Source organism: Rhinatrema bivittatum, chromosome 16, assembly GCF_901001135.1.
Source record: "Rhinatrema bivittatum chromosome 16, aRhiBiv1.1, whole genome shotgun sequence".
NCBI classification, from domain to species: Eukaryota; Metazoa; Chordata; class Amphibia; order Gymnophiona; family Rhinatrematidae; genus Rhinatrema; species Rhinatrema bivittatum.
The window spans coordinates 67,672,144-67,684,341 of record NC_042630.1 but is presented as its reverse complement, the minus strand read 5'-3'; positions in this window follow the sequence as shown (position 1 = coordinate 67,684,341).

Genomic DNA, 12,198 nt, shown 5'->3' with positions numbered 1-12,198 from the left:
TTTCCCTGCCCTCCCCCCCCACTGGACCCCAGGTAATATAAGGCACTTTGGGGGGGTTCGGGAGGGTGGGGGATTTATTTTAAAAGGGTCGGGGTGGGTTTTAGGGTTGCTTTAGTGTGCCGGTTTCCCTGCCCTCCCCCCCCACTGGACCCCAGGTAATATAAGGCACTTTGTGGGGGTTCGGGAGGGTGGGGGATTTATTTTAAAGGGTCATGGTGGGTTTTAGGGTTGCTTTAGTGTGCCGGTTTCCCTGCCCTCCCCCCCACTGGACCCCAGGTAATATAAGGCACTTTGGGGGGGTTCGGGAGGGTGGGGGATTTATTTTAAAGGGTCGGGGTGGGTTTTAGGGTTTGCTTTAGTGTGCCGGTTTCCCTGCCCTCCCCCCCACTGGACCCCAGGTAATATAAGGCACTTTGGGGGGTTCGGGAGGGTGGGGGATTTATTTTAAAGGGTCGGGGTGGGTTTTAGGGCTGCTTTAGTGTGCCGGTTTCCCTGCCCTCCCCCCCACTGGACCCCAGGTAATATAAGGCACTTTGGGGGGGTTCGGGAGGGTGGGGATTTATTTTAAAGGGTCGGGGTGGGTTTTAGGGTTGCTTTAGTGTGCCGGTTTCCCTGCCCTCCCCCCCACTGGACCCCAGGTAATATAAGGCACTTTGGGGGGGGTTCGGGAGGGTGGGGGATTTATTTTAAAGGGTCGGGGTGGGTTTTAGGGCTGCTTTAGTGTGTCGGTTTCCCTGCCCTCCCCCCCACTGGACCCCAGGTAATATAAGGCACTTTGGGGGGGTTCGGGAGGGTGGGGGATTTATTTTAAAGGGTCGGGGTGGGTTTTAGGGTTGCTTTAGTGTGCCGGTTTCCCTGCCCTCCCCCCCACTGGACCCCAGGTAATATAAGGCACTTTGGGGGGGTTCGGGAGGGTGGGGGATTTATTTTAAAGGGTCGGGGTGGGTTTTAGGGCTGCTTTAGTGTGCCAGTTTCCCTGCCCTCCCCCCCACTGGACCCCAGGTAATATAAGGCACTTTGGGGGGGTTCGGGAGGGTGGGGGATTTATTTTAAAGGGTCGGGGGTGGGTTTTAGGGTTGCTTTAGTGTGCCGGTTTCCCTGCCCTCCCCCCCACTGGACCCCAGGTAATATAAGGCACTTTGGGGGGGTTCGGGAGGGTGGGGGATTTATTTTGAAGGGTCGGGGTGGGTTTTAGGGCTGCTTTAGTGTGCCGGTTTCCCTGCCCTCCCCCCCACTGGACCCCAGGTAATATAAGGTACTTTGGGGGGGTTCGGGAGGGTGGGGGATTTATTTTAAAGGGTCGGGGTGGGTTTTAGGGTTGCTTTAGTGTGCCGGTTTCCCTGCCCTCCCCCCCACTGGACCCCAGGTAATATAAGGCACTTTGGGGGGGTTCGGGAGGGTGGGGGATTTATTTTAAAGGGTCGGGGTGGGTTTTAGGGCTGCTTTAGTGTGCCGGTTTCCCTGCCCTCCCCCCCCACTGGACCCCAGGTAATATAAGGCACTTTGGGGGGGTTTGGGAGGGTGGGGGATTTATTTTAAAGGGTCGGGGGGTGGGTTTTAGGGTTGCTTTAGTCTGCCGGTTTTCCCGCCCTCCCCTTCCCCTCCCACTTCCCCCGATTTACTAGTAAACTAGTGTGTTGTCTTACACTAGCCAGCCACTACCCCTGTGTTGGTGCTGGACTTGCAAATGCACGTGAGCCTTAAATTTATAAATAAATTGTTTGTGTTAGTAGTGCAAGTATAAGTAAATATAATATTATGGGGTAGCCTAGTGTCATTGGCTAGTGGCTGGCTACTAGCCACGCCAGTGAGCCACTAGTCAGATTACTAATCACACAGTGACCTGTCACTGACTGACGAAGTCACTCACTAACTGTATTTAACCCTTCTATATATCTTATCTATTAGGTGCTGCTCAGTACACTGCTGTGCCAGCTTACTTGTTGGTACTGGACTGGACTTGCAGCCATAACGTTTTAAAATGTTTGCTGGTAAGAAGAAGAGTGCTACTGGAAAGAAAATTCCAGTCAGTAGGAAAAAACTGCGATTTGATGATACCCCTTCTACTTCAGCGAATGTAAAGGAGCAAGGTAACTTGCAGGACAAGGAAGGAGCAAAATCTGGAAAGGTGAAAGTGAAATCTGTGCTGCAGCAGCAAAGTTTATTGATGGATGAAGTGCTACAGAAAGTGCTGAATAGAGAATCAGAGGACTCTGAGTCTGAGGAGGAGGATGACAATGATGATATTCAGGATGAGGAGAAGAACACCGCCAATGACAGTGATAGTAGTGATGATGAATCAGATGATGGTAGTCCGATTGTCAAAAAAACCACTGTCAGCGCCAGTAGTATCCTCTCTAGTCCTAAACCAGTTGAAAATTTGCAGGTTACTACAAGAACAACTTCTGCTACTTCTACTCCTAGTACTACTACTCCTACTCTGATGACAACACTGACAAGAAATGTCCAGCCTAGAGTAAGGGACAGTAGAAAAACATCTAAAGTTTGGAATCATTTTAATGTTACGGATGATTGGAGATGTGCTACAATGTATCCATTGTAAAAGGATGGTGAGCCGTGGAAGAACTATTGGACATCTTACTACCACCAACATGAAATATCACCTTGAAAGAGAACATAAAGCAGTGTTGCTTGCAGAAGAAGCTGCAGGGAAGCCAAAGAAGGAAATTACTTCAGAAGATTGTGTGTATGTGAAGCAGAAGCAGACTTCTCCTTCTCCTCTTCCCCGGCAGCAGCGGCAAGCTACTGTTGAGCAGATGGGGTGGTGTCCTTCTTCAATTTCACAGACTAGGAAGCAAGTAGTATCCAAAGTGGTGACACGACAAATTGCTGTAATGATTGCTGTGGATGATCAGCCACTGCAGATTGTAGAGAATGATGGATTTCAGCAGCTGATACATCTGTTAGCACCTGACTACAAAATTCCTTCAAGAACTACATTTACCCGTCAGGTGATTCCTTCCCTGTACTCACAATGTCGTGCTGAAATGCAGATTGTGATGGCAAGGGCAAAGGGAAGGAGCATACATCTCACCACTGATCTTTGGACTAGTAAGAATGCAACACATGCATATTTGTCTCTAACAGCACATTGGTGGCAGCTGGATGAGGCATTAACTGACAGCACAAGCACAAGCAGTGGCAGTAGCACCAGCAGCTCCAAAAAGCTTTCTCCAGGATACCGGTGGGCTTTACTGCATGCTCAAGTGCTAGACCAGAGACATACTTCTGAAAATATCTTACAGACAATTCAGGGGATGATGGAAGGATGGAAAGGGCTACTTAGAAGCAGTGATATGGAATGTTTAAATGGATATATCATTACTGACAATGCTGCCAATATGATTAAGGCTCTGGAGGATGGTGGATTCAAAGGCATCCGATGCTTTGCACATACACTGCACCTGGTAGTGAGGGATGCGTTGGGGCTAAGTGCCAAGGAAGTGCAAGGTACTAGTCGTCAAGCCCTGAAGCGGTTGATTGAAAAGTGCCGCAAAATAACTGGGCATTTCAATCGCAGTGTGAAAAGTGGGAAGGAACTCAGAGAAAAACAAAAAGCAGTTAGGGCACCATTGCATAACCTCGTTCAGGATGTGCCTACCAGATGGAATTCCACCTATCTTATGTTGGAGAGGTTGTCTGAACAACAGACACCTCTGCATGATTTGGCAATGGAATCTGAAATTGGATTGGAAAATCCACTTGGATGTCAGGACTGGACAAACATTGCACAGATGGTGCATGTCCTCAAGCCTTTCAAAGAATATACTGATGCACTGAGTGCAGCTACAGCCACGTTAGGTGATATCATTCCTGTAATATATGATCTGGAGCAGGTATTACAGGAATTTCTGCATCAGACAGATTTGTCGAAGGAAGTGTTGCAGCTTGTGAGATGCTTAAAAGAGCAAGTACAGAAAAGGTTGAAACCTCTAATGGAGAAGGATAGCTATATCTTAGCTACTATGTGTGACCCACGTGTGAAAGGCAATGTTGCTCTCAAGTGCAATACTCTTGCATCCTGGACACATAAGTTGATTGAAATGGTTCAAAAGATTTCAACTCCTCCCACTCCATCCTGTTCAGCTGCTTCCAGTTCCACCAGCTGCTTCCCTCCCATGATGACAACCCATTGTCCTCCCAAATTTCATGAAACTGGTCCTATTTCAAAAGCAAGAGCAAGATTTGTCACATTTCAGAGTGGTGGGGCTGCTAACCAGCAGCACCTGCAAGAGAAGGTTGCAGAAATTCATGTGAAGAATTTTCTCTCTGAGCCAGTTGAGAGCATGGAGTCAGATCCCCTGAGATATTGGGCAGAAAAAGCTTCAATGTGGCCTTATCTTACCAGAGTAGCACAACACTTTCTTTCCTGCCCACCCACCAGTGTGCAAAGTGAACGAGTATTTTCATTGACAGGGAATATTGTGAGTCCACTCCGTGCACGTTTGAATCCAGACTTAGTAGAGGAATTGGTTTTCATCAAAATCAACCTTCCGCTGCTTCATAATGTGAACATTCGCTGTGACTGGGAGGAGGAGGGAGTCTCTTGTCTAGGATGGGGATGCAAGGTCGTTTGGGAACACAGCAGGATGGAGCATTCAGCAGAAGCACTGCCAGTGCCTCATGATAGAACTGCCCCTGCCTCTTCACCTCAGGTGTCTGCTGTGCTGTTATCATCTATCTTGTCAGCTTGATGAATAAGGACTTTGTATGTGCAAGAAAGAAACCTAAGTTTGTGTCTATCAACTGTGTGCGCTTATTTAGCAGCTGTTAGAAAACAGGCAGTTAAAGTACTTTTGAGTTTTGACCATAGTCTCTCTAAGCAGTTAATGTATATCATACTGTGATGGGGCATGGTTTATTTTTCTGGCTGAGACAGTTTATAGCTCAGCTTACCAAACCGGTCCTGGGGATTCCACAGCCAGTTGGATTTTTAGAATATCCACAAAGAATTATGCATGAAATACATTTGCATATCATGGGGACTCAGTATATGCAAATTTACATCATGCATAAAATCCTGCTGAGTGAGTGGTTATTTATTTGGAAAACCCTGGTTTGTAGGGACCAATTTGTCTCACTCTCTAAATAAAGCCTGACCACGTAAGTTAGTGCCTAAATCAAAACCATCTCCAGTTGTGTCATGAGTTACCTAACCTCCCTGTGGTCAGTAAAAGGTTTCTCTGGCCGAGATTTAATTATTTCTCCCTGCGGAGCAGATACATGTTAAGTTGAATTTTCAAGTTGCATTAATAAAAAACAGCATTTACGTGTTTACATAAATAGCATATACTTCTTTATATACATATAGTACAACATGAGTAAATCTACACGTGTGAAAAAAGGGATGGTCTAGGTGTTCCCAAGTGGAGGCCAACATTTATGTATGTTAGTCGCTATTTTATAAGAGATTTACTGTATGTGTAGATTTGGCAGCTTTATATTTACTCTCGCTCTTTATCTGGAGTAAGTGATAGTATAAGAAGTCTTAACAGTCAAATCATGACTAGGTCGTGGTCTGGGAGAAATGGGGGAAGCTGAGGCTGATCTTGATGAGTTGCAGATGGACTGGATTGGAAACTGAAAGACTAATTGATAACACTGGTAATTTTATTGCTGTGTGCATGTTAGAAAATCTGTTGACTATAAATCCCAATTTATAATAATTTTAATAATTGAGTCCACTAATATTTCTCAAATTTAAAACATTTTATTAACTACAAAACTATAACAAAATTAAATAACACTGTTATAAAAATATAACTTTACAATGACAACATACCAAAAAAAAAATTATGTGTTTTAGCACCCAGTACTCAAGGATGTGGAGAGGAGAATGGCAACCCGAGAGGAGGATCCTGCTCTGGAGCAGAGGGCAGTGGCATCTCCTCCTCACGAGGCATCTCATGAGGAGGAGATACCTGTGCCCTCAGCTCCTGAAAGGCCTCCTCCATGGCTGACAGCCTCCTCTGCACATCCTTGACATCTGCCCTGATGCTGTTTACTCCCTGCAGGAGCTCCTTCAGCATGCCAAACTGCGCATGTGCAGTACATACGCAGCTTGGAGGAGATCCTGCAAGGAGTACAGCAGCAGTGCTGGTGCTGGTGCTGCTGGGCCCGGCTGTGGCTGCCTCCATCCTTTGGGCACTGGCAGTGGCACTGGTGGCTGTGGCTGCCTCTTCTTGCCCTGTAAAGAAATGTAAAAATTCTACATAAGATATAGAACAGGGGTGGGCAGTTATGGTCCTCGAGGGCCACAAACCAGTATTGTACGCACCAGCAAGTTTACAATATTAAAATACATTCAACCCCTTAGTTTACTAAATTGTAGGGTTTTGGAAAAATGAGTTTATAGTCTACAACCTCGGAGAGGGAGAGTGGAGGGATATCATTCTAGATAATTAGAGATAATATTATATAAATATATAACATAACATACATCTATCCCACCCTATATAACTGACTGATCACAAACAATAATTTTGATTTTCTGCCTCAGACAGATACTAGACAAACTACTACTACTAGTACTACAACATACATACTGGCCCTGTGGGCCAAAATACAAGCCATTAAGCCCTTACACACGTGCTACATTAAAAAAAAATGTTTTTCAGTTCATTTTTTAACATGGCACTCTTCTACAGTTCTTCTTCCTCACTCATCCTCTTTCTCCCACTGCCTCCCTCCCCTCTCACAGTGACTAATACCCCCTTCCCTCAGTCTCACATTTATCCCCCATTCACATTTGCAGCATGTTGGTCAATGGTCAGGGCTCAATTATCTAATAATATATAATACCTGGCCCACCAGTGACGGTTCGCTCCGTCCTCCTCTGCTGACAGCTACTGGGCCCAGGAAGCCCTGCCTCGTCCCTGCTGGTGTGTGGTTCTGTACGAAGACACAGATCAAATTTCACAGAACAACAGTTAAAATTTAAAAAAAAGGAATTGGAACTGACACAAACAATATTAAACACAAATTCCATTACAATTAATTGAATAATATTTGTGTACTTGTGGAGTATTCTCAAACAGCCTACCAGGCGAAGGACGCGCTAAAGTCAGGCGGACCTCCTCAAGCCAATCACCCTCGTGAAGTCTCAGATGCCGACCTGAGAATTAGAGGTAGAAAGGAAATAGAATAACATTAATTGATTAATAAATTAATTACAAACACAACATGCCCTGCTAGGTTATTTTTTTATGCAATATATAACATTTAGTAATAAAAAAAAATTAGCTATCTTTTAATGTGGCATTCAAAATTCCCAAATACAAATCACATCATTTCAAAATGATAAATAAATATAAATAAATATAATACACCACTAACATTATCTCTCACCTTTCTTCTTGAGATCTTCGATCTCACGCGGGTAAGAGGCTCTCCGGCAGAACTCCTCCTGGAGAGCCACCCAGGCTGCAGACTCCCTTTGAAGGTTAGGCCTGCTGCCTGAGGGGGTGTAGAGATGCTCCTCATCCAGGAGGAGTAGCCGGGCTAGGAGGTCCACATCTGCCTGTGTGAACCGTGGCTTCCGGGACCTAGCATCACGATCGGCCTTTGAGGAGGACGGTTGGGCTGACTCCCTATCATGATCCATCTACAATGAGAAAATAAAAAAGAAGATGAAAAAAAGTAAGTTCAGAAGCTCAGACTGGAAAGGGCTGAAGTATCCCACCCTTCACATCCCCCACTGCTGGTATATGGGAGAGAGAAGGGGAAGGGGAGGGGGTGGGGGGAGGTGAAGGGGCAAGCAGCCCCACTCCCTGTGAGGGATGGGAAGGGAGAGCCAGCCCCACTCCCTGGGAGGGATAGGAAGGGAGAGACAGCCCCTGAATGCAGGGGCTGTCTCTCCCTTCCCATCCCTCCCTCCCCCCCCCCCCCCACCACTCACCCACACACTATTCACTGGCTGGGACATGGGGGAGGGGAGGAGTCAGGGTCAGGCACTGTGTGCAGGAAGATCACAACACCCCTGGTGCCAGGGTTAGGGCACTGTGTGTGCAGGAAGATCACAACATCCCTGGTGCCAGGGTTAGGGCACTGGGTGCAGGAAGATCACAACACCCCTGGTGCCAGGGTTAGGGCACTGTGTGCAGGAAGATCCCAACACCCCTGGTGCCAGGGTTAGGGCACTGTGTGTGCAGGAAGATCACAACACCCCGGCCCTTGAAAATAAATCCCCCACCCTCCTGCCAGGGTTAGGGCACTGTGTGCAGGAAGATCACAACACCCCGACCCTTGAAAATAAATCCCCCACCCTCCTGCCAGGGTTAGGGCACTGTGTGCAGGAAGATCACAACACCCTGACCCTTGAAAATAAATCCCCCACCCTCCCGAACCCCCCCAAAGTGCCTTATATTACCTGGGGTCCAGTGGGGGGCAGGGCGGGGAAACCGGCACGCTAAAGCAAACCTAAAACACAACCCGACCCTTTAAAATAAATCCCCCACCCTCCTGCCAGGGTTAGGGAACTGTGTGCAGGAAGATCACAACACCCCGACCCTTGAAAATAAATCCCCCACCCTCCTGCCAGGGTTAGGGCACTGTGTGCAGGAAGATCACAACACCCTGACCCTTGAAAATAAATCCCCCACCCTCCCGAACCCCCCCAATGTGCCTTATATTACCTGGGGTCCAGTGGGGGGCAGGGCGGGGAAACCGGCACGCTAAAGCAACCCTAAAACCCACCCCAACCCTTGAAAATAAATCCCCCACCCTCCCGAACCCCCCCAAAGTGCCTTATATTACCTGGGGTCCAGTGGGGGGCAGGGCAGGGGAAACCGGCACACTAAAGCAACCCTAAAACCCACCCCGACCCTTTAAAATAAATCCCCCACCCTCCTGCCAGGGTTAGGGCACTGTGTGCAGGAAGATCACAACACCCCGACCCTTGAAAATAAATCCCCCACCCTCCTGCCAGGGTTAGGGCACTGTGTGCAGGAAGATCACAACAACCTGACCCTTGAAAATAAATCCCCCACCCTCCCGAACCCCCCCCAAAGTGCCTTATATTACCTGGGGTCCAGTGGGGGGGAGGGCGGGGAAACCGGCACGCTAAAGCAACCCTAAAACCCACCCTGCTATGGCCGGCGCCATTTTCCTTACGAAAAAACGATTCGCGACAGGAGATCGCTCTCAGACCCCCGCTGGACCCCCAGGGACTTTTGGCCACCTTGGGGGGGCCTCCTGACCCCCACAAGACTTGCCAAAAGCCCAGCGGGGGTCCAGACATTCACCACCACCTAATAATAATGAATTATTAATTCAGTGATATAACAAATCATTTAAAAAAAATTGAGTAGGTTAATATAAGAGATGACTGTAGTAGATTGAATACAGATCTGATGTTTCTGCTCTCCTCACAGCAAAGAAAAGCAACACACAAGCAGAGAAGCCCTTCTTACAAAGCTGAGCTAGTGAGTTAAGTAAGAGGATAAGTAAACATACTGGTGCCAGTGTGGCTGGCTACTTAAAAAATACACTTACCAACAATCAATTACATATATTTGAACTGTGTACAGTTCCAGCCAGGACCACCTTTCTAAAATGCACAGTGATTGGCAAATTCAACATGCACTAGCATTTCAGGTGCCTGCTAACAAAAATAATAAACAAAGAAGTGCTGATCATCACATTACTTTTTTTGTCAAGCTTCCAACTGTTTCCATTTCACATCCCCCCAACCAATGCCATTACCTCAGTGGAACCTTGGTAACATCAATAGATAAGAGCACAGCCAGCCAATAGGAATACATATATTCATTGCTAAGTGACCTTTACTGACCTGGGAAGTGTGAACACTTTGTTTCATTTTCTGTTGCTGTTCGTGAGTTTCCAGTTCCATTTCCCATCCCCCCAACCATCACCTCAGTGGTAACTTTGGTAACATCAATAGATAAGAGGGCTGCCAGCCAATAGTAACACATATTCATTCCTAACTGACCTTCAGTGACCTGGAAAGTGTCTATTTGTATCATTTTGAGTTAGTGCGCACTAACTCGAGTTAGTGCGCACTAACGGGGAGTTAGTGCGCACTAACTCGGGTTAGTGCGCACTAATCGGAAAAAACGATTTTTAACGATTTTTTAACTAAAAAATCGTGCCTAAGACGATTTTCTTGCCCTGCCACACGATTTCTATCGTTAAGACGATATGGAAAACGATTCACATCCCTACTCTCTACCTTCTTATAACAGTGTACTTCATAATACTTTAATGCAGAGCTGTTCATAGGAGGTCTTCTCCTGGAGACACGAGATCATCCTGAACCTAAGGCTCAGTCTTTGATCCTTACCTAGCAGGGTCCTGCCCACTGAGCTATCTTTCTCTATAGGATTTAAGGTGGACCAGACATCAAATCTGGTCCCATACAGGTTAAGGAGAGGTAATAAGTCCACTCCTTCAAAGGGATTTGAAATTTATTTTTATTTATTTAAAATCTTTTCTATACCGTCGCTAAGTTATCTACCATCGCTACGGTTTACATGTAGGCACATATTTAATGTAGTGAAAAGTGTTCTATAGTACATTCTAACAGGTGCCGTCAAAGGTTCAGTTACAATATATCATTAAAGACAAACAATTGTTTAGTGAAGTAGGTCATGACCGAGTGTACCAGTAAGGTACTGTTCACGGGTAAAATTCATTATTCATAGTGTTACAATTATGTTTATAGTGATGTAGAGTTCAAAGACCACTCTACTGCACATTCCTAAGTGCTGTGTGTCGGTGTTCTTCTGCCTATTCCTGTATGTTTTCTATTTTCCCGTCTCTTTATAAAATGCATGTTTAAAAAGCCATGTTTTCAAACTTTTCTTAAATGTTTTGAGATCACTTTATAATCTGATCTCTGTAGGCACTGTGTTCCAAAGTGTGGGGCCTGCTAATGATAAGGCCCTTTCTCTCACTGGGAGAAAGTTCAAAGTTTCTCAAAATAAATTTCAGAGTTAAACAGTGTAAAATCATGTACTTGAGGAACAAAATCCACAAGATACGTATCACTTAGAAGGATAAAAACTGGACACTGTTACGCGAGCAAGAAATCTTGGAAAAATCTCAGATTATCTATAGCTATCAAGTGAATGATAACCAAAAGTAACTGTGATCAGGGGAATAATCCCATGTAGGTTAAAGGGTTCTAACTAGTCAGAGGTTGATCTGATGTTCTAGTGCACCAGGGGGTGAAACATTATTTTGGCTCGGGTGGCCATACTTCTCTGGGTCTGTACGGACTTGGAATAAGTTCAGGGAAACAATCTCTTATACCCCCACAAATACAAAACTTTGTAATAAATGCATGCTACTCGATAAGCAGTGATTCTGAAAACAGTCTTCTTTCATTTACTGGAAAAGCATATAAACAGTTCTGAAGTAAATGCATTTCAATCCATGCTTTGAGACAGTCAGAGCAGCAGTGAAATATTATTTCATAAGGTCAACATTTTGGGTTAAAGCTTTGCAGTCCCTCCCTCCCTCCCTCTGGTCTGAACTCTACCCGGTCGATTTAGCCTTGCATCACTGGCACCCACCCCCACCCCCAACCAAAGATGGCCATTTTCTCTTCTGCTGCCTGCTGCAACCAGAGCCAATCTTTCCAGGTAAATAGCAATTCTTTGTAAAGAAAAGAAAACAGAAAGCACTTTAACTTAAGCCTTAGCAATTTTGAATTCCCAGTATTTAAACAAAACATAACGTGTTCTCCAGTGACCCCGCCCCCTCCTCCTCTCCTCCCTGCCCGTACCCCTTCCTGCACAGTATCCTCTCCATTCCCCTCCCCCCCCCCCCCCTCCCCTCCCTGCCCGTACCCCTTCCTGCACAGTATCCTCTCCATTCCCCTCCCCCTCCCCTCCCCTCCCCTCCCCTCCCTGCCCGTACCCCTTCCTACACAGTATCCTCTCCATTGCCCTCCCCCTCTCCTCCCTGCCCGTACCCCTTCCTGCACAGTATCCTCTCCATTCCCCTCCCCTCCCTGCCCGTACCCCTTCCTGCACAGTATCCTCTCCATTCCCCTCCCCCTCTCCTCCCTGCCCGTACCCCTTCCTGCATAGTATCCTCTCCATTCCCCTCCCCCTCCCCACCCCTCCCCTCCCTGCCCGTACCCCTTCCTGCACAGTATCCTCTCCATTCCCCTCTCCCTGCACAGTCTCCCACTCCCCTGACCACAGTCTCCCA